The sequence below is a fragment of the Acinonyx jubatus genome, chromosome B4 (assembly GCF_027475565.1).
Source record: "Acinonyx jubatus isolate Ajub_Pintada_27869175 chromosome B4, VMU_Ajub_asm_v1.0, whole genome shotgun sequence".
Taxonomy (NCBI): Eukaryota; Metazoa; Chordata; class Mammalia; order Carnivora; family Felidae; genus Acinonyx; species Acinonyx jubatus.
The window spans coordinates 47,642,432-47,665,625 of NC_069387.1; the positions used below are offsets into that span (position 1 = coordinate 47,642,432).

At 39.7% G+C, this 23,194-nt stretch overlaps 1 pseudogene; it reads right to left on the reverse strand.

The window, feature by feature from the left end:
- Positions 1–868: 868 nt before the first annotated feature.
- LOC106965711 (sterol-4-alpha-carboxylate 3-dehydrogenase, decarboxylating-like) overlaps positions 869–23,194 on the reverse strand; it is a 28,675-nt pseudogene continuing 6,349 nt past the window's right edge.

Sequence of the window (23,194 nt, forward strand, 5' to 3'; positions counted from 1 at the left end):
AAAAAAGTTAAAAAGAAAAAAGGACAAGTTGCTAACTCATCTTCTCTGGGATTTCATTCTCCTATATAATCTGTGCCCGTAGCTCTTTACCAACTTTGAGGAGATCATTTCAGACACCACAGAGTATGTCTGGGATGCAAAAACATCCTCCAAGAGAGTGTCCTGCCGCCCACCCACCTCAGTGTGCTGGGCTTGAGCTGATGTGTCTGTCTTTGGTTCTTCCCAGGACGCCACAAATCTTAGGTCTTGTTGTTTTATCAGGGAGATGATGTTAGCCAGAATGCGTGATACGAGCCACTGACAGTTGGAATGATGGCTTATGAAAAATAGAAAGTTAATGTAAAATGTCAATCCAGGTGAACTGGAGCCATTAGTTGTTTTTCTAGAATTTTCTGTGTGTTCATCACATTAAAAAGAAGAAGTGGATTGAATACCCTTTTCCCCCATGGACCTAGCACTACCGGCCATTGGTATGTATTTGTCTCTGTCTGTCTTCCTCATTGGAATGTCAGCTCCAGAAGGACAGGGGATTTGTCTGTCTTATTCACTGTTATAACCATCCCAACACCTAGAGAAATGCCTGGAAATGGAAGGATGTCAATAAATATTTCTTGGTTAATAAATACACGAATGAATAAAATGAAGGAGATGATTATTTGTGTGCATGGATGGCTGCAAAGATCAATGGGGCACAGACGGGCTTTCCTACTCTAGACTCAGCAGTGCTGTCGCTTGTTTGCAAACCTCAGGTGCCAGTTGAACCATCAGCTGTGATTTGTGAATGCCTCCGTTTACTCGAAGTCATTGCTAAGAAGATGCTGTGCTGATTTATGAAGTTAGTCTCGATTCCAAACCCAGCTTTCTATCTTCAGCTTTGTGACACAGGGCTAGGAAATATAGTTTGGGCTGCCTGGAAGAGGAAGCCCTGGGGGCATGCTGTGAGGTTGGAAGGGGACTGCCTGGACGTTCCTGTTCTGGTTTCTGTCAACAGCATACCCAGCAGCAGCTGCTCTCCTTTGGCAGCTGTGACTGTTCCAGTCTGTTCTCCAGTTCCTTCTAAGCCCTCCCTAATTCTGCAGAGCTGTCTGCACCAGCCAGGCAGTGCCGTCTCCGCAGCGGTCTGCTGGGCTTTGAGGACCCGTTCTCCACCGCCAAGTTCCCCCCTCCACTGCACCTTCCCCGTGGTGCTTCCTGCTTCTGGAAGTTCTCTCTGTGTTAATCCCTTCAATGTCCCCTTTTCGCATTTTCCACCCTCTAACACTTACTTAGGCAATTGTTTAGTTGATGATAATTACTTTATACTACGTCTGTTAAATGATTAGTATGCTTTCTAGTTTCCTGAACTGGACTCCAGTGGACAAAGATTCTTGTCATGTTCTTTGTCCTAAAGCTATATGTGTTTCTCCAAATTTTATGTTTTAAGGCTCTAATAATTCACAGACTTTCAGAGCTGCTACAATTTAATTTAATTGTAATTGCAGGATTTCTTTTAATTTAAAAGATCTTTCTGATGATGGGTATTTAACTATATAACACACATGGAAACATGTACAGAATACAAATACCATAATTCCTTTCATCAACTTTAATACATTTCAGTTGGATCAATTTTTTTTTTTTTTTTTTTTTTTTTTTACTCTTCAGAGCATCTCTTTTTAAAAATGCAACATAAAAAAAAACAAAACAAAACCTGAATGGTCCATGAATTCTGAGATCATCATCTCTTTCCATGATACTGGAGGAGAGAAGAACTTCCTATAGATTTATAATCCTGTCCCAGACAGGTAAAAAAAAAAAAATTCAGATGGAATAATTTGAGTAGTTTTCAGGAGGGCCTCATCTTGACAGACCACTTGCTTATTCCTGCCAGAGTCTGTTCATAGCAAGAAGGATGCAAGTACACAGAATTTGAAAACCATGTTTTAGGAAGCTATCCTTTCCTGCTGGGTCAGAGTAAGGGGTTCCAAACAGCTCATTAGGAAATCCTGGGCTGCGACCAGACGAGAGACAGAAATGGCCATCTACGATGGCTGAAGTTCTGTGTAATCTCACAGTTATGCCCACAGTAGGCTTTCTGTCTCTGAATTGTGACCTAAGGTCCAGCAATCCATTTGATTTTGCTGATCACAGCATTTCCTTGTATTCAGCAAAAGATGAAAACGTGATATAATGGGAAGGTTCCAGCCATCAGTAGAGAGTGTTGCTTGACCTATGGAGAGGACATAAAAGTGTTCCTCTCTCTCTCACCAATTTCTGGGGCTCCTATCTGCCAAGTGCCTCTTAGGTGCAAAGCATTATTGTAGACACTTTACATGCATTTTTTTTATTGGTTCCCCACAAACCTGTGTTTGTAGATATTATGGTGACATAATTTATCACAAGTCTTGAGCCCAGAATTTAATCACCCACAATTAGAAAGTGGTGGAGCTAGCCCTTTGTCAAGACTAAGTTTAAAACCTAAAGTTTTGTCTTTTTATTTTCCTTCCTTTCACTATAACAGCTGATGTGCTCTTGTGCATAATCTTGTGGGGCATTTTTCCTATTTTCCATTAATGAAGACCACAGAGGACTTATTGTCTCTTGCAACTTCTTTTTGATTTGCATTATTTTTCCATTTCAAAAACAGGTATCATGCCATCTCTTGTAATTTTCAATAGATTTTATGGCATCAGTATTGATTCCTAAAGATGCCCCTTAGAGTTTCAGATCTGAAACTATTGATTACTCAGAAATTCCTCCTTTATTTAATTTTATTTATTTTTTCAACGTTTATTTATTTTTGGGACAGAGAGAGACAGAGCATGAACGGGGGAGGGGCAGAGAGAGAGGGAGTCACAGAATCGGAAACAGGCTCCAGGCTCCGAGCCATCAGCCCAGAGCCCGACGCGGGGCTCGAACTCACGGACCGCGAGATCGTGACCTGGCTGAAGTCGGACGCTTAACCGACTGCGCCACCCAGGCGCCCCATCCTTTATTTAATTTTAATGTCAACTGGGTCATTAGAACTTCAGGTTTCACATTTCCTCTGTAAGTAGTTTTCTGGCAGAAGATGGGCACTTCCTTTACTGTTTTACTAAAATTGTATAATTTTGGGGTGTTTTCTTTAGCAAACATTGAAAGAACACTTATATACATTGGGTGCTGGAGTGCAATTCTTACTGCAATCTTACCTAAGATACGTAATATTGAAAGCCCGATTTATAAATAAGATACACTGAGGCTTAGATGGTAATTGCTCAAGGTCACTAACTAGACTAGAAAGTAGTGGGGCTGTGCCTCAAACCCAAGTTTGTCCACTGCGCATAGCCTGTCCCTTGACACACTAAAACCTATCCATGTCCACTGCATCATACCATCACCCCAAACTTGACTCAGAGTGATGGTTTACAGAGCACATGCCCGGTGCCCCGGTGGCCCTGTGTGTTCACTCCAGAGCCAAGGGTCCTGTGCAATACCTGTAGAGCAATGATCTCACTTTCTTGTAACTGACTTAATTTCTGTTGCCCCAACTTAAGGAATAACAGGCATCTTTGAAAGAAGTCTTTCCACTATTTCATTCCAGCATTTGGCCTAATGAGGAGCCCATAGTTGTGATTTAACAAATATTTGTTAAATAAATGGATGAATGATTCTAGACTTGCCAAAGACATGCTCAACTTTGCCTTCTGTGCCTGTATCTACCTGGGGGAATTTCCATCTGCTTCAGCTACCATCAGATCTCCATAAACAAACACGTAGTTGTTGTTAAGTTGGTAATAGATATTTGTTGTTGACAAAGCCGATTAAGGGATGTGGAGAAATTACATCTTTGATTACCTACAGGAGCAATGGAAGATGTTCTTGAGTGGACATTTTTATAATAGTACATCGAACTGAGATTATATTGGTAGTATCATTTTTTGTTGCAAGTGGCATAAACCCAACTCACACTGGCGTAACAAAAAGTATAGTTATATAAAAAAAGTATATTTATAACTTTTAATATGTAGCTGGGAAACGGAGTGTTGGAGCTGGCTGCAGACCCTGATGGACCCCAGAGCTGAGCAGTTGTGTTTAGGTTTCTCCCCACGTTCTCCTTCCTTTGTCTTTATTTCGTTTCTCTGACCCTGACTTCGTTCTACAGAAAGGCTCTCCCCATTTGACCAAAGAGGAAAACCGGGATAGGAGGACCGTAAGTCAAGGGTCTTAGAGTGCTCCCAGCAGGATCAGCAGCACCTGTAAGCTGGTTGGAAATGCAACTTCTTGGGACCTATCCCAGACATTGACTAAGAAGCTCTGAGAGCAGGGATCAGTAATCTGTGTTTTAACAAGCTCTCAAGCTCTTGTGATACACACTGAAATTTGAGAACCACTGGATTAAAGGATGGAAACTGAGTCATGAAATACATGGGCATCACCCAGTGCTACCTTCCATGTACAGAAGTAGAGGAACATGGAGATGGCCCTGAAGGACAGATGTATGCCTGGAATTCATCTGATATACACATCACTCACTTGAGAAGAGCCTAATCAACCCACCTTAATTAGGTCTTTATCTCTATTTGGAAGAGTTTTCAAAAAGAAAAGGATTTGGGGAAAGTGTAGTAACAGATGATATTTTGGTAAATCTCACCTTTAAGACTTATGGCAGCACCGGAGGAGAGTGGGGTCCATGCCTCATCCAAGAAAGGCATTCAGAGTCAAAACCCCAGAGTTCCGGGAGAACTCTGGGAACCCTGTAGCTTCCAATTTTATTTTCTGTTAACAAAAATTTTGGCACCATTCTTTTACTGTATGGTAATTAGTAATAAAATCATTGGATGAGAGTGGGTTGTTTGCTAATTTGGGGAGATAGCACAAAGAGGAAAAGGTCAGAGAGAATTGTGATCCTCTCTGAAACAGGTCTTGGGGAAAGGACATCCCGGTCGATGAAAACAGAAGCCACAGCTCAGAGAAGGAGAGGAAAACTGCTTGAGTTCATTGTGCTTCTAAGAATAGAGGAGCCCCCAGGGACTACAGAGGATTCCCAGGGACCTCAGTTCCCTTAGAAGTAGTAACAAGTCACTTTGGAAGGCTGTATTCTGTGCAGCTCCCCCCCCCCCCCCCGCCCCGTTATCTGCAGGGGATTGGTTCTAAGGCCCCCGGTACATGCCTGAAACTGTGGATAGTACTGAACCTTCTATATGATGTTTTTTTCCTAGACATGCACAACCACGATAAAGTCTCGTTTATAAATCAAGCACAGTAAGAAATGAACAACAATAACGAATAAGTAGAAAGTATAACAATACATTAATAAAAATTATACGAATGTGGGTCTTCTTGCTCACAAAATAGCTTACTGTACTGTACTTACCTTTCTTCTTCTTGTGATGACAGGAAATGATACAGTGCCTACATGATGACATGAAGTGAGGTGAGTGATACAGTCCTGTGAGTAGCTTTAGGCTACTCTTGACCATCAGAACGAGGATCATGTGCTTCCCAACTGTGATTGACTGCAGGTAATTGAAACCTTGGAGAGCAAAATCACGGGTAAGGGTTTCTTTTCAGACTATAATTGCTTTTATTCTTGTTTGGTCCTTTAATTTTTTTTTTTCAATATATGAAATTTATTGTCAAATTGGTTTCCATACAACACCCAGTGCTCATCCCAAAATAATTTTTTTTTTCAAAGAGATTTTCCCTCCTTTCCGGGCTAATTAGAATTTTCCTGGCTAGGGTCGTCGTAGACAGAAGGTTGTCAGAATGCCTCTTCAGGACAGTAAAACCGATGGTAGTTTGGAGTTCCTGAGCTAAAATTAAGGTAGCAAGAGCCAAGAAAGAGCTAATTAATAAATCGAAATAATATAATGACTCAAAATGGAATAATCCTAATAATTATTCTAAATAAAACAAGTCTAAATAATAAGAGTAATATATAATGGCAAATGCCATTGATCTTTTATGGTGTGCTAGATCCTTCAGTTGTATTAACTCAGTTAATGTTCCTAGCTACTGTCCATTTCAAAAATGCAAAAAAAAAAACACAAAAAACAAAAAACAAAAAACAAAAAAAACCAACTGATACAACTTGTGCGACTCAGTTTTTTTTATATAAACCCATCAAGTTCTGTCCTCAGAGCTTATGCAGCTTATCATGACATAATGCTACCTCTTGAGAGAAAGTGTATATTTCATCAAGTGCACAGAAATCTGCAAATATTTAATACTCCTTAGCATTGAGAAGGCCATTGCACATAGTTTCCTTAAGAGGCCCTCTGTATGAAGATAGGATCCAACCTGCCATCCTATCCTCACCGTGACATATTACAGCTAAGACATCAGAGTGTACATTAACCTCTTCTTAAGAAGCATTTCCATCAACTGACCCTATAGAGAGGTTAGTAGTGCTACCCATAATTTATATTCTTCTTTACAATTATTTGAACTCTTTGCTATGAAGGTTAAAGACTCTTTCCCATCTCAGCTATTTTTATAGGAAAATTAACTTGAAGTTAACTTAGGAAGAAACACATGAACCAGTGACTGAATAGGAGGCTGAGTAACTTACAACCTGACTTCTTGACAAAGTGACTAACATTCACATGTTGGGTTTTATTGTAATTTGCCATAGTTCTCAAAGACTGCTCAGAATATTCAATTGTATTTTAATTTCACTGCTGGCTTAGCTGATGAATTCAGTTGTTCTTATCTGAGCAGTAGTAGAGTCTAGCAAGATCTTACATCGTTCTAAAGGAATCAATTTATAAATTTTGTTTACTTCAAGATTCTAGCTGACACATAAATTTAGCAACTACAGAATTACAGATAGCATTACAAAAAAGCTATTAGCTCTTCTCATAGAAATAATATTTATACATGAAATATAATTACTGCCTGAAAGCGCACTGTTTCCAGAGCTAAAAGCAATAAAGCCAAAGCAATAAAGAATTTACTATTAGTTCTCCTGGGAGAAAGAGGCCACCAGCAGGATGGGAAAGAAGCTGTCGAAAGAGCTAAAGTCTTCTGCCCTCACTAGGAGATTCGTTAAAGTATTTTTCTCATTGGAATGCTTTGCTCACAGATGTTTTCCCAAACGATGCTCTCTCTTCTTTCCCCAGATAACTGGATTAAAAAAAATTAATGAATACAACCCCAACAAGCTAGATAATATATAGACTTTGTCCTTGAAGTTTAAATTCAGTTCAGCAAATACTTACTGAGCAACTAATTTATGCAAGATACATTTCTAGGTGTTTTGAGAGAAACCAAGGTGCATAAGGTATGATTCCTATCCTTAAGAGGCTTAAGGTTTAGAAGGGAGAGAAGCCATGCAATATTGCAGCTACTAATACTAGCTACTTCATGCCAGGCATCGTTCTCGGGGCTTTAGACATATGAACTCATTTTATCCTCACAGTAATTCGGGAAGAGTATGTCATCCTTAGCTGATAGGTGGAGAAACAAAGGTAGAGTATTGTTATAACTTGTCCAGTATTACACAGAAAAAAGTGAGTGGAAACTTGGGATATTAGGAGACGACATGTGTGCCTTAAAGTCATACAGTAAATCAATGTCAGAGCCTGGGCTATAATTCACATGGAGTCCCCTGACTCTTGGCACAAGGCTCTTTTTATTAAACTACGAAGTCTTTTTGTTTTTTCCTTAATAATGAATGGGGCTAGAAGGGATTTCCACACTCCATCCAAGACTCCTGCTTGCTTATTCTGAGAAAGCAATCAACTTTAACTCCAACTTTGTTTTTCCAAAGAGCCTCGACAAGTATTCACTAAGGGCTTTATGAAACCTTAAGCAAAGCACTCTTTGTATAAATGCCATTTTGAAAGAGTTTTCTGGCTAGAATTAATATAAACGCACATTGACTGTTGACTTTAGGAAGACTTTCACGTGAATATCAATTTTTGAAGTTTATTTATTTTGAAAATTCACTCATTTATCTAAAAATGTATGTTTTGGTTTAGCAAATTATAATCAAAGTTTGTTAGATATTTTTTTATTGGGGAAACTGGTTTTATTTACATAAAATAAGCATGCTAATTTTCCTAAATGATTTTCAGGACATAGGCAAGGCTGACTATCATCAACCTGGACCTTTAGACAAAAGTGAATGGCAGGTAGTCTCACTTTAATATCATATTTTAAAAAAATGTTTATTTATTTTTTTAGAGAGAGAGAAAGAGAGAGAGTGAATGGGGGAGGGGCAGAAAGATGAGGTCAGAGGATCCAAAGTGCGTTCTGTGCTGACAGCAGCAAACATGATGTGGGGCTCAAACTCATGAACCGTGAGATCATGACCTGAACCAACATTGGATCCTCAACCGACTGAACCACCCAGGTGCCCCAATAATATCATATTTTTGATCTGCTTTCTCTTCAGTTCAGTTCCTGGATTGTCATATTTGTCCACCAACCACATGGGATGGCTCACTCCTATGCTTTTGGCAGCCACTGAAGCTTCATTATTTTCTATTTCATTCTTTCAGATTCTATGCTTTTTCAAGTGGTTAGGAGATAACTGCATGGATAAGTCAATTAGTGACAACGGGCATATTAGTTTCCCAAGGCTTCTATAACAAAGTGCTACAAGATGAGTGGCTTAAAACAGCAGAAATTTATTCTCTCACCATTTCAGAGGCTAGATGTCCAAAGTCAAGGTGTTGGCAGGGTTGTGCTCCCTCTGAAGGCTCTAGGGGAAGAAAACTTCCTTCTTTCTTTCGAGCTGCTGATGGCTTCTGCCAACCCTCAGTTTTCCTTGGCTTGTACCTGTATTAGTCTAGTCTCTGTCCCTTATGTCTCCTCTATGTCTCTGTATCTGAAGCTCCACCTTTCTCTTATAAAGACACCAGTCACTGGATGGCTCACTCTAATCCAGTATGACCTCATCTTAACTAATTACTTCTCCTTACTGCCCTATTGCAAATAAGGGCACATTGTGAAGTTCCAGATGGATGTGAATTGTGGCAGACCCTATTTACCCTGCACAAAGGGGTTTAATAAGAGGAGGAAGGGGGAAAGGTCTACTCATCCAAACAAATACAGTAAAACTTTGGTTTGTGAGCATAATTCGTTTCAGAAACATGCATGTAATCCAAAGCACTTGTATATCAAAGCGGATTTCCCCATTAGAAATAATGGAAACTCATGATTTGTTCCACAACCAAAAATTTTCATATAAAAATGATTGCAGTACTATAATACAAAATAATAAATAAAATACAAAATATAAAGAAAAATAAACAAATTAACCTGCACTTACCTTTGAAAATCTTCGTGGTTGGTGTGAGGGAGGTAAGAGAGGAGAGGATTATTGTGTAGGATGATTTCCACTATCACTAATGGAATCACTGCTGTCTATTGGTTCAATGGAATCTTTTTCTTTTTGTACAACTTTAACCAGGAAGCTATCCAATGACCGAGCATGAAGCAAAGCATTCCTAAGCTGACCCTTGTATGGAAAAGCAAAGGAGTAGCCAAAGGTCCTTTGAAGTGACCAAAAAAAAAAAAAAAATACACTAGTGCCAGTTGTGGGCACTTTCCAACGTTCTGAAAAAATCACTGATTTCTGCCAAACATCACGGCCTGAGACCAAGTATCCGAGCACCCACAATCCCACAGCGAGAAAGAGAGAAGAACCATTGGCTCAGTTGTGATCATGTGACATTTGACATCAGGTGCTATTCATATTGCAAGACATAACTCACTTATCAATTTAAAATTTATTAGAAATGTTTGTTCATCTTTCAGAACAATCACAGAATAAGTTACTTGCAATCCAAGGTTTTACTGTATTGGTTTATTTTGAGAGGAATTGTAAGGTTTCATCTGTCCAGAAGTTACTTTGCCTACAATTTTGTCACGGTTTTAGTTTCCCTTTATGGCTGATTAGAAATGTCCATTGACCCCCTTGGGTCAGACATCATCTCAAAAAGTCATGGTGACAAGTGCCCATGTTACTCAGCAGAAGAGGGAGGGTCATATTTGGTCATATTAATTCATCCACTTCACTAATTATCTTCCAAAGAGCAACAGAATTAGGTATGTCTTGAAAAGAAATGATTCTTAAAAAGAAAGACAGCAAGAAAGCCACTTGAGCATAGTGTCTTTAGTGTTAGACAAAACATTTAATTCTCAGTACTGCCATGTACTAGGTTCCTAATCATGGGCAACTCTCTTGGACAATTAAAATTACATCCAGGGTTTGTTATTATTAGGATTAGAGAAACACATGGTAGGGGCCCCTGGCTGGCTCAGTCAGAAGAGGACACAACCCCTGGGGCACCTGAGTAGCTCAGTTGGTTAAGCATCTGACCAACATGTTCTCATGGTTTATGAGTTCGAGCCCCACATTGGACTTCGTGCTGACAGCTCAGAGCCTGGAGCCTGTTTTGGATTCTGTGTCTCCCTCTCTCTCTGTTCCTCTCCTGCTTGGACTCTGTCTCTCTCTCGCTCTCAAAAATAAACATTAAAAAAAAAAAAAAAGAAGAGCACACGACCTTTGATCTTGGGGTCGTGAGTTTGAGCCTACACATTGGGTATTAGGGATTACTGAAAAACAAAACAAAAACAAAGACAAAACAAACAAACAAACAAACCCCAAAACTTACAAAAGAAAGAGACGGAGGCGCCTGGGTGGCTCAGTTGTTTAAACGTCCTACTTCGGTTCAGGTCATGATCTCGTGGTTCATGGTTTGAGCCCCATGTTGGACATGTCAGCTGTGCTGACAGCTCAGAGCCTGGATTCTGCTTCAGATTCTGTGTCTCCCTCTCTCTTTGCACCTCCCCTGCTCACACTTTGTTTCTCTCTCTAAAAAATGAATAAACATTAAAATTTTTTTTAAATAGACAGTAGGTATTAAAAATAATAGCCAATATGTTTCCTACAATTAAAAAAATAATAAAAATGTCAAAAGGGAATGGGGTTGCTATGTAAGAAGATGACATCTAAAATGTATTTTACCTTTTTATTTTATTTTTTGATGAAGTTAGTCTCCTATATTCCACACCGAAGTAGGGGACAGTAGGCTACCTTAGAATGCTGAAACAAAAGATTTACTACTTACTGGGGTAGTGAAACCACCAAACCCCTCATCCTTTGTAAGCTGTGGTTCAGTTTACCCACAACTCATGTTTGACAGAGTGCCCGTGTTGGGCCTGCTAACTGCAGGAGCCCAAACACAACCCTTCCCCAACACGGCACAAATTCCATCTTTCCTGCAATAATTTTTTGTGTGTACGTAGGGTAACTCTAAAGATTAAAAGGAAGTGAGAAAGGGCACCTGAGTGGCTCAGTTGGTTGAACCATTTTGGCTCAGGTCAGGATATCACAGTTGCCATATTGAGCCCTGTGTTGGGTTCAGCACTGAGGCGGAGCCTGCTTAAAATTTTCTCCCTCCCTCTCCCCCTGCTTCTCCTCCCCTGCTCATCTGCATGCACTCTCTCTCAAAAAAACTTTTTTTTTTAAATAATAAAAGGAAGTGAGAAGACACCACTTACAACGAGCAGGTAATGTGGATAGTTGGTGTATTTCTAAGAATGCAGGCAGCTCTTCGAGACAGGATTCTGACTGCGTATATGAACCTCGGGGTTTTTTTTGTTTATTTTACACCAACTGGTAGACCAATCTGTTGCTCATTGCTTCTCGGTTACTCCCATCAGTCCCTAGTTTGCAAAAGACAGTGCCTACGTGATCACTGGGCTTGCCATGGCTTAGGCCTGGGGCTGGCTTAGTCTGCAAAATCTATTAATGTGGTGATACTTCTCATAAGTAGTCATTGAACACCCAGGTTTGGTCTCTGTATTTCGGTCTCAGGGTCTTTGGTGGATTTCTTGCCCTTCCTGATCCCCTCTGCCCGTTCCCACCAACACCACTACCTATCTGGCCCCACAGACCCCAGTGTTGTTGCCTGTGGTACAGTTCTGGAAGAGCTAGCTGTCTTTTTAACAAATGCTCACTAGGGAGCAGCACACTGAAAGGTTTAAAGCCATATATACTTTTCACTGGGTGGATTCATTTAACTTTCTAAACAGTAATTTCTTATAAAGGTACAATGTATATTTTCACATGAAATTCTTATTTGAGTATTTTTCTTGGACTTTTGGGACAAAAACAGTCAGATAATGATACTTTCCTGACACTCACTGGTTATAGAAATTTAACTAGGCTCTGTGGGAAGGCAAAATAATATGGTGCTTGCTTCAGGGAGGTCAAAACACATCCTATTTTTCTCATCCTAAATGACCCCCCATTCTTCTACTGTGAGGGGAAAAAAATCAAGGAAAATGTTCTATCACACAGTTCATTCCATTTCCTTCATTCTGTCCTTCTTTGAAATGTCTACCACAGCCAACAGCAAAAGATTTTCTAAGCAAAACAAAAATTTATCCTTGCCAAAGGAAAAATAAGGGTCAACCACTGGAAGAGGCTCCAATAGTGAACTGAAACTAATGCAGCCCCAAATCCCTCTTTTCTTAGCATGATCCTTGTACTTTGAATCTTGAAATGGAAGAACAAGGGGAAATTGTGCTATGTTCTATGTACTACATAGGCCAATGTCACAGATAGGATCTTATTTAAGAAAAAGAACTTCTATCACCCTTGAATACACCAAAATAATTTCCTACTTTCTCTCTCTTTCTTATAAATCACAAACACTCCTCCCTACTCCCCACCCCCACACCCTTATGTAGTTGTTTCTCAAAATTGATTGTGGAAAGGAGAAACTTCAGTAGCTAGTTCAAGCCCATTTATCTCAGTAGATAAACTAACCTGTAATTAGTGGGTTACCATCAATTGGGATGCAAGTTCAAAATAAATGCAGTTTTCCATGCTTGGTGGCAACTAGAACTTACATCCTCATATAGTTCCAGTCCTATAGTACACACGGAAGGAAAGGAAGCAATGTAAGTACATATAGTGTTCTGGTAACATAAAGAAGCAGTAAGATAAAAATTGAGCGTGTCTGTGGCTGAAGCTGGAAAGTGGTTAAGCACATAGCATAGAAAAATGTCAAGTATAAAACTGGGATCCAGAAAGTAGATAATAAAGAGTGGCCCCTGGATTTAGCTAAATGGGAAGGGAGAAATTCTTGGGATTGAGATAATTAGACTTGGAAAGTAAAATGTTTAAGGAAAATGCTCTTTCCTGAAAAATGTGTTAGAATTAAGTGATGATCACTCATTCAAATATTGTAAATACGTGTCATGGACATGAAAGTGGAGGCATAGCAGGGTCAAAAGACATCTTTGTCTTTGAGCTAGTTCCACGTGGGGCTCAAGAGGAGGTACCAAGAACAGAATTGATGTCAGAGAAGGAAGAAAGGAAGGTGTAGCTGAGAGCAAATTGTTCTTTGTCCACGAGATGGAATGGAATTTTGTACTGTTGGTTAGACATGTACATGGCATAGGTCCCAGAATGAATTTTTTAAAGATGTCTTATTGTACAGAATGAATGGAAATTACATGACCACCTGCTCTGACAGATCCAGTAAGGCAGACTGAGGATCTCACACTCAAGTTCTCATGTCTGCAATGTGTTCCTCAACATGGGATACTACATTTAACGTGTCTTTTGTCTTTTAATCCTCAAGGCTGTTGCCCATCACATATTCATCTTATGTGGTTACTGGCGACTCATTTGCCAAGAGGTCACCTTCGGAAGCTGGAGACCCACTGTGGGGCAGCCTCGTAACAAACCTTCGGTGTCTCTGAAAGAGAGAATTTTGGAGTCATTGGTTTTTCTACTTTCCCCTTGTGGCAAGTTTCTGCTGTGTTGCCATGGAGCAACGCTGCAAACTGAATGTGGCTTTATGGTGTCCAGAGTTATCAGTTAACACAATCCAAGTAGGTTATTCATCCCATGACATGACTGAAAACACCACCATACCCTTCCACTACCCCATCTCCTCTGCTGAAACCTATTATTTTCTCCAACCACGTGGTGATCAAAAGACCTGACATTGGCTCCTCCTTTGGGTAAATGCTTGTAATAGATATTGTTGTATGGGATGGGTTATTGCTCTAAGCCAAGACTTTTCAACCTTGACATTTGGGAGCACTATTAGCATTTGGCTAGGTAATTTTTTTCTTGGGGGCTGCCCTGTGTATGTAGGATACTTAGCAGCACTTGATCTCTACCTGTTAGATGCCAGGAGCACAAAAATAGCTCCAGACACTGCTAAAGTTCTCCTGTGGGGCAAAATCACCTGGTTGAGAACCACTGCACTGAAGTATTTTTTTTTTAATGTTTATTTATTTCTGAGGGGGGGAGGGGCAGAGAGAGAGAGGGAGACAGAGGGTGTCTGTTCCCCACTGACAGCAGGTTCCCCACTGACAGCACAGAACTGATGCTGGGCTTGAACTCACGAACTGTGAGATCTTGACCTGAGCCAAAGTTGGACACTTAACCGACTGAGCCACCCAGGCACCCCAACTGTACTGAACTGTTTATGTCCTGTCAGTTCCATGTGGCTTGGCTCCAAGAATCTAAGAGAGCATTGACAGAATGAGAGGTTTCTGGAGCTGAGGAAAACCAGAAGTTCAGGAAGCTGTAGGAAGTGGCTACAAAGGGTAAATGTGAACTGGTTATTGTGACACAGAGGTAACTTCCAGAGAACCGCAGAAGACCGGATGACGGGGAGGCAGGGATGAGGGGGAGAAAGAAAGCTGAAAGGAAGATGAAATATTGAGAACAATGTGGCTTTCCCTTTAGTGCTTACACAGATAACCAGCAGATGAAAACCACAATGGAGAGTCAGAAAACCTAGGATCCCACTATGCTCCCCTCTTGGTCTTTAAATCATGACTTTATGCTTAGTTTCCTTATCTATGAAATGGGGCTCTGTTTCCAGACCCGATTATCTCAGGTTGTTGTGTTAAGGTAATACATGAGACCATATCTTGTGATTGTGTTCTCCATAAAAGCGTCACAAATTACTATTTTTGTATGGCCGTACCTCACATGTAAGTCAGAGGCTGAGGGCATGTAACTCAAAACTACGGAGGACCTGGAGGCAGAGAGAGTCAAATCCATCCTCGGGGAGAATCTTGTAGTTTAATTAAAATGCAGGCCATCCTTCATCACCTAACCCCGGGGCTCAATAGCAGTTACAAGGCATCCAAGAGTGAACAGTTATATCTGGGTAGACGGGAGAGAAAATTCAACTCTTAGAATCTTCCATCTAAAGGAATTTCTGAGAATCTCAATGTGCAGGTATAGGTCTTCCCAAAAAAGAAATCTTATTAAATCTCAGTAATAAGATCACGATATGTCTATAAGGTGCTTGTGTTCCATGGTGGAAAGAATACTTGCCTGGCAAAAACTTTTAGATATTTTCAATAACTCCCTACACAGAACAATCATGAATTTCCCCTCCCCCTCCTCCCCTTCCCCCTTATATCCTGTATGGAGGGCCGATAAATCTTTCTTAAAGCATATATATTTTTTCAGGACTGGAATTGGCTGGTAGACAACAGGGGAACAAGTGAAACACCAGTCTGAAAACCTAAGGCAACAAGACCTTTTGGAGCTTCCTAAAAGGTTATGATGAGGATCAGCTCAAGTTTGGAAGCAAGATTTAGTGCTTATTTGCTCAACCCTAGTCAAAATAACTAAACATGTTTGCCTCAGCAGTCTAGACGTTAGCACCAGGCCGAGAGGAAAAATGACATCGACTAAGATGCACCCAGTTCTTCCGGGGATATACCACATGTGGCAGAATTCAGAAGCATAGATATACGTACAGTGACTGGATTAGCCCCACCTCCTCTTTATGTAGAAACTTAGACATCATTTCAGAGTTTCATTTTCATTTGCAAATTTTCTGTAGACCAAGCTACACATAAAGACATGTGGAAATGTGTTTCAGGCTTTCTATATCTGAAATGCTGCTGGAGATCACAGTCGTACTAAGTTGGAAGCTGAGAGCTTAATTATAGTAAAATCTAGTAGCGTAGGAGGTAGCAGCTGAGATGCCAGACTGCCTTTCCTTTGTTTTTGGCTTTTAGGGATGGTTTCTAACCCTCTTCTTTTATATGTCTCCCCCTTTTCATTTTCCCAAACCAGACAGCTTACCCAACGGGCACATCGTTACTGCAGCCATCTTCTAGGGGGTGATTAATAAGTAACTACAGTTTAATGATACAAGGAATAGAAGGGCTAGTAGCCAGAAAGACAAAGGTGACTTGAAGAATGTTAGGAGGTTTTAAGAAAAACAAGTGCTCTAAACTGGCATTCTATACTTCCTCTACGTCTGTCAAATTCTAGGATTCAATAAATGCATCCTCAGAACAGTACAGAGAGAAGAGCTTTGTAGCTTTTAGTGATGAGGTTTTTTGAAAAAACGCAGTAGTTTTTTGAAAAAATGCAGTAGTTTTTTGAAAAAATGCAGTAGTGCTCTCAAAATTAGCGGTTCCCTATCATGGAATGATTTCTAATAAGAAGAATGATCTCTTCCATGTTAAGGATAGCCACAAAATGGATGGAAAAATTCTCATGATTCCTACCTAACTGGAAATTGTGTGACTTGCATGTGTTGTTGGACTCTTAGAACTTTTACAAGAAAAACACTGAAACCATGTTTGTTTGTTTGTTTTACTGTAATTTATTGTCAAGTGAGCTAACATACAGTGTATACAGTGGGCTCTTGGCTTCAGGAGTGGATTCCCGACTCATCACTTATATACAACACCCAGTGCTCATCCCAACAAGTGCCCTCCTCAATGCCCATCACCCATTTTCCTCTCTCCCCTCCTCTCCCGCATCAACCCTCAGTTTGTTCTCTGTATTTAAGAGTCTCTTATGTGTTTGCCTCTCTCTCTGTTTGAAACTATTTTTCCCCCTTCCTTTCCCCCATGGTCTTCTGTTAAGTTTCTCAAGTTCCACATATGAGTGAAAACATATGATAGCTATGTTTTAAAAATAGGTCCATTTTATGTGGTACAACATGGATGAATCTTGAGGACAATAAGGCAGTCACAGAAAGACAAATATTGTATGATTCCACTTATAAGAGGTATCTAAGATAGCCAAATTCATAGAAACAGAGTGTATAATGGTGGTTGCCAGCAGCTGGAGGGAGGGAGAAATAGTTTCTCTTCAGTGGGTAAAGTTTCAGTTTTGCAAGGTGAGAAAGTTCCAAAGATCTAATGCACAACAATGTAAGTATACTTAATAGTATAATAGGGAATAGTACAATAGGGAACTATATAGTTAAAAAATGGCTATGATGGTAAGTTTTATGTTACATTTTTTACAATTAAGCATTTTAAAGTATTTAAATTTTATTTTAAGCTACTTTGCAAACAGCGAGACTTTGCTCTAAAATATTGGCAAGAATTATTGAGTAGGAACACAGAATGTAGAGAGTGTAGCTGAGTGTGGTTGTGTTAGTCTGTCAGATAAGCTTTCAGATCAGAGTGAGGATCACTAAATGTTAAGTACAGTTGACAAGAAAGAACAACAATTATTTGCTCATTGCCTGTTACATGACCTAGGAAAAGATATATTGTGTAATCACTCAATAAGTATTTACTGAACAATGAGAAGAACAAATCTTTTTGCTAGGTGGTAGGGATTCAGCAATGCATAAGACTGACTTACATTTCACACCTCAATCTATTGCAAATTCCTCCTTGTTGAAGTTATCAATGACCTTCTGGTAACCAAATACATTAGAAGCATGTTTCATAGAGCCTCATTGATTAGTTCCTCCTTCTTAAAATATTTTCTCTATTGGCTTCCATGACATCACCCTTACCTGGCTCTTTTTCCACTAGAGCTGCTTCCTCTGGCTGGTCCTATGAATATTAGTATTCTTCAGGGTTTGATCTTAGCCCCCCCCCCCTTTCTTCTCTATGCATACTCCCTAGGAAATCTCATCAACTAACTTATGACCCCAAATCTTATCTCCAGCTCAAATATCTTTTTCTGGACTCCAAAGTGTGACATCTTACATGGTACTAGATAGTTCTACTTGAACGTCCCAATGACATTCATTTGAACAATCTCCTTTTAATTATTCAACAGATTCATTAGTTCCCACCCACCTAGCCTTGACTTTCCTTAATTCATCCAACATATTGTTTTCAGAAGGACCTTAGTACATGTTGAGGAGGAAGAACTTCCTTTGTCCTTCAAGGTCCTTCTATTGGACTTCTGCCCTTCGTGGTCCTTCTAGCAGGATTAAGAATCAAACTGACAAGAGACAGATTGACAGGAGAAAAGTATATTTAATTTCATATGTGTGGGGAATCCACACAGACAGGAACTTCCAGAGACACTCAGGCAACATGAGGTACACGTGTCATCCTGAACTAAGGAGAAGGATGTAGAAGTCTGGGACTTCAGAGGGAAAGAATGCGACTCACAGGAAAATTAAAAAGAGTAAATGTTTGGTACACAAATGTTTGTTGGGCCATTCAGAAACAATGGAACATAGATGACTTTGACCAAAGAGCCTTTGCTATGTTCCTCCCTATCTACCACACCTAGTACATATTATAATGTAGTTATCTACTGCGATTGCTCTCTTCCTGGAGCAAGTAAGTCCTCTATCTAAATTCTTTTTAGGCAGTTGAGACCTGACTATCTCATTTCACTGGTTTGGGAAAATGAAAAGGAGAAGTATAAAAAAGCAAAGAGCTTTTCCTGAATCTGCTGGATTTTGATAACTTAAAAAAATTTTTTTAATGTTTATTTATTTTTGAGATAGAGAGAGAGAGACAGAGTGTGAGCAGAGGAGGGGCAAAAAGAGAGGGAGATACAGATTTTGAAGCAGGCTCTAGGCTCTGAGCTGTCAGCACAGAGCCTGATGCAGGGCTTGAATTCACAAACATGAGCCGAGGTCTGATGCTTAACCGACTGAGCCACCCAGACGCCCCTGGGTTTTGATTACTTTTAACTCAAAAATGATCTTCATGCTCAAGTGGGTCGTCTCGGGGCAGCCTGCCTTTGGCCCCTACACACACCGTCTGATTATGTTGTTTTTCTTTGCAAAATTCTTGAATGGATCCTTATTACCTGTAAGGTAAAATCTTTACACTTTTTCAATATCTTTTGGGTTCTCTCTTTGCCTCTTCTCAAGCACCACCTCTTATTTATATAATCTCTGCATCCTATTCTCAAGCACATTGCTCTTTAATTTGAGACTCTCTCATGCTTGCTTTCACTTTGGTGCCATTGTATATTATTTCCTTTGGCTAAAATACCCTGCTAAAGACTTGCCCAGGGAATTCTTTTATAAGAGAACGTACTTTTTGTACCCATATGGAGTCTTATTTGTAGGTGGTTCATAACTATCGTTTTATTATTTCTTTGATTTTAAATGTACACAAGTACATGGGAACTCTATACTCTTTGCTCAATTTTCCCATAAACCTAAAACTACCTCTAAAAAAAGAAACAAAGTCAGTTATATATTTTAAAAGTACACCTTAATTCCTGAAAATAGGCAGGTAATTAGTTTACTTAACCATCTATATCTGCTTTATGATGCACCTTTAAGAAACTAAAGACAATATGAATGAAACACAGGTGGATACGTTTTCTTGTCATTGATTGTTCATGCCAAGCATTACAGGGGAAGAACTGGTGATTCTCAGGATATTTATGAAAATTTTGTCTTTCTGTGGAGTAGGATAGATTCTCAAATCAGCCAGTTCTTCTATGCCATTGGAAGCAAGTGAATAGTCTGCCGTGTTGAAAAAATGTTTATTTATTTTTTAAAGAGAGAGAGGGGAGAGTCAGAGAGGGAGGGAGTGAAAGAGAATCCCAAGCAGGCTCGACACTTACAGCAGAGAGAACCCAACGTGGGGCTTGAACTCACAAACCATAAGATCATGACTTGAGCCAAAGTCCAATGTTTAACCGACTGAGCCACCCGGGGGCCCCATTATATCTGCCATTCAAAGAAAGAAAAAGTTAGTCAACGACTATACATCTTCTAAGAAGAAAATCCTAAATGACCATAACAATACTTTTGAAGAAATAGCATTAATGCTGTTGATGATGTTGATAATGATAAAAGCAGTGAACATTTGCCAAAAGCCCACTACGTGCTAGGAACTAACCATTTTGCCCACAAGGAAGGTATCATCATTCTTAGCCCCATTTTTCAGAGGAAGGCTCACAAGGTTAAATCTCTTGTTGGAGGCCACACAGCTATAAAATAAGAGTATAATGTAAAAGCCTCTTTGGTATTATAGCTACTACTGCCTCTAAAAAATGTAGAAACAGAGAATTTGGAATCGGGAGAAGGCTTTGGAGGGCTGACTTCTTAAAACCTGAGCCCCCACACATTTCTCGTTTCTTTACTCTTAAGTTTTCTCTCATTTCAAGGGATCTGCACCACATTAGCCAGGAAGTGTGAGAGAGACCTTTGTCACAGTTATTTAAAACCCAGATTATATGAGCGCTATGCCTTCATCATCTCTACATTAAGCCACAGCAGGGGGAGAGCTACATGGAAAATGAATATCTGTTAAGTATTCTTTGCCTTGGGCCACATCTTCCCTTTGAATTTGAAAGAGAGGAAAAATGGCATAGCTCTGTTATGACTGGGGGGGGGGGGGGAGAAAATCCTAAAAATCAAATGGCTTTGTTAGAGATTCATGCAAGACAACAAAATGAACAGACAAGTCCTTTTTGCAGCACTGAAGCTCTTTCGCTGGCTTAGGCTGAACGTGAAATGACATTGGAGCAGGATTTGTGAAAAGGGAATTGGATATCTTGATGTTCCTAACAAGATAGAACATAACCAGACCTCCACTGCTTACAAAAGCCATTCGGGGCTGGCGGAATGAGGAGAAAGCCCTGAAGGGGAAGGTGAAATGGGCAACGCAGAGACTCCTCCATCCCCCTAGCCAGTCCCAGCAGGGCAGTGGGATTTCAGAAAGAATTTTCCCTGTGAAAATGAAGGCACAAGTGTTCTGACTTCACATTCATCACGCTTTATTCTTTCCCACTTACTTTCATATTTTATCTTCATGACAAATCTGTGATGGCAGTCAGGAAAGTACTGTTATCCCTATTTATCTAAGAAAGAAATAAAAGACCCGGTGAGGTCCTGTGTCTTGGCTGAGTTCAGGGAGTTAATAAGGAACGACAATTGTACTAGAACCATGAATGTTTGGATAGGTACTGGACTCATTGCTCATAGCTGAAAGCAGATAGAATGGGAAAAGAATAGGACCTCAGATCTCATATATTTTCAAGCTTTCAAGGTCCAGGTAAGTGCAGAAATGTGAAGTGCAGGAAAAATGAGACCATACCAGGCCCACCAAAATTCACTGCCAGAATTTTGAAGTTAGGTGTCTTGTTTAGGGTTTTTCAGAAACAGACCCAAATACAAGGACCCAATACAAACAGACCCAATGCAAGAAGTTTGACTGGGAGGTGGTGTTTCCAAGAAAATACCAGCTAGAGGGTGGGAAATTGAGAAAGGGAGAGAAGCCAGGCAAAAATGGGCGATGCATGACACGCCAATTACAACTGTTTGCTACTGGATCTTGATTCTACTGGGGAACTCCCTGGGAGCTGATGTAGAAAATGCACTTCATAGTTTGCTCATCCAAGGGCTGTGGGTTAGGGGATGCTGCAGAGATTAGTGTAAAAGGGAAACTGTTCCCTCAGCACTTGTTGCCAGGTTTGTGCAGGTTCCGGCCTGCAAAGAAAGCCTTCAGTCAGTTTAAAATTGGTTGGATTTCCACTCCAGTGATAAAATCATAAGGAGTGTGGGTGAGTGCTGACAGTCTACAGCACAGTGTCTCCAGCAAAGGTCAAGAGTGGGAGAGAAGTACTCAGAGTAGGCATAGAAAATTCTTATTTTGGGATAGAAAAGCATAGTATGGTAATTGATTGAGTTTTCTCAGCATCAGAGGTAATATCAGATGACCTCTTTTTAAAATTTTTAATTAACCTTTGTTGAAAGGTTTGTTGAAATTAACCTCCCTCCTCCTTCTTTCTTAACCCCTGGCAGGCACTGGTCTGTTCTCCATTTCTATAATCTTGTCATTTTAAGAATGTTATACAAATGTAATCAAATAGTATGAACCTTTTGGAATTGGATCTTTTTAAAGCAGCATAATTCTCTGGAAATCTATTCAAATTGCGTGTTTCAATAGTTCATTCTTTTTCATTTCTAAGTAGAATGAAAATGTGGTATGGAGGTAACAGTTTGTTTAACCATTCAGCTGTTGAAAGACATCTAGAATTTTGCTAATTTCTTGCTATTATGAATACAGCTGCTATGGCCATTTGTGCATAGGTTTATCTGTGAACATAAGTTTTAATTACTCTTAAGTAAGTCGGCCCAGGAGCCAACTGTTGGATTACGTGGTGGTTTTGTGTTTGGTTTCCCCGCCTTGATTGCCAGTCTTTCAGAGTGGCTTTATCCCTTTGTATCCACACCAGCAACATATAGGTGATCCAGTTTCTTGGCATCCTCACTAGCATTTGGTGTCATCACTATTTTTCATTTTAGCCATTCTGATAGGTATGTAGTTATCGCTCATTGTGATTTTAATTCCTATTTCACCGATTGCTGATAATGTTGAACATATTTTCATATGCTTCTGAATATAAGGCCTATGTGGTTTAACAAATATATGGAGTCCACAATTTGTCTTTTCTGTATTTTAACAGGATATTTTGCTAAACAAAGTTCTCAATTTTGATTAAATCCAATTTATCATTTTTTCCTCTTATAAATTGTGCTTTTGGTGTGTTAAGTGTTAAGAACCCTTTGGCTGGTCCTAAATCCCCAGTATTTTATCCTATGTTCTTTTCTAAGAATTTTATAATGTTACATGAAATCTGTAACCTATCTTTGTATAAGTTACATTTTGTGTAAGTTAATGTTTGTATGATGTGTGAGATATAGGTCAAGTTTCATTTTCTTTCTTTCTTTCTTTCTTTCTTTCTTTCTTTCTTTCTTTCTTTCTTCTTTCTTTCTTTCGTCAATAAATACTCAATTGCTTCAGCGCCACTTATTGAAAAAGCAACGCTTCCTCCACTGAATTGCTTTTGTTTGTCAAAAATTAATTGGACATATTTGTGTAGGTCAATTTCTGGTTCTCAATTTTATTCCGGTGATCTTCATTTGTATCCTTCTGGTACTACTATACTCTCTTGATTCTTTCAGCTATGTAGGAAGCCTAGGAACATTAGGAAAAGTGATTCCTCTACTTTATTTTTGATTTTCAAAATTGTTTTGAAAAA